This window comes from Crocuta crocuta, unplaced genomic scaffold (genome assembly GCF_008692635.1).
Source record: "Crocuta crocuta isolate KB4526 unplaced genomic scaffold, BGI_CrCroc_1.0 scaffold844, whole genome shotgun sequence".
In the NCBI taxonomy this organism is placed as follows: domain Eukaryota; kingdom Metazoa; phylum Chordata; class Mammalia; order Carnivora; family Hyaenidae; genus Crocuta; species Crocuta crocuta.
In genome coordinates this window covers 39,883-40,142 of record NW_027532423.1, presented here as the reverse complement: position 1 = coordinate 40,142, position 260 = coordinate 39,883, and positions in this window count along the sequence as shown.

The following is a 260-nucleotide window of genomic DNA, read 5'->3' as shown; positions in this document are numbered from 1 at the left end:
CATTCAGTGTTATTATTGAAATATATGGGTTTAGAGTCATTATGTTGTTTGTGGAATTCATGCTTGTGGTGGTGTCTCTAGTATCTTGCGTTCCATGGAATATTTCCCTCAGAGAGTCCTCCTCAGGATTTTTTGTAGGGCCACTACAAGTGGTGACGAATTCTTTCAAATTTTGTTTAATAGGAAAGACTTTTATCTCTCCTTCTATTCCGAATGACAGGCTTGTTGGATAGAGGATTCTTGGCTGCATATTTTTTTCT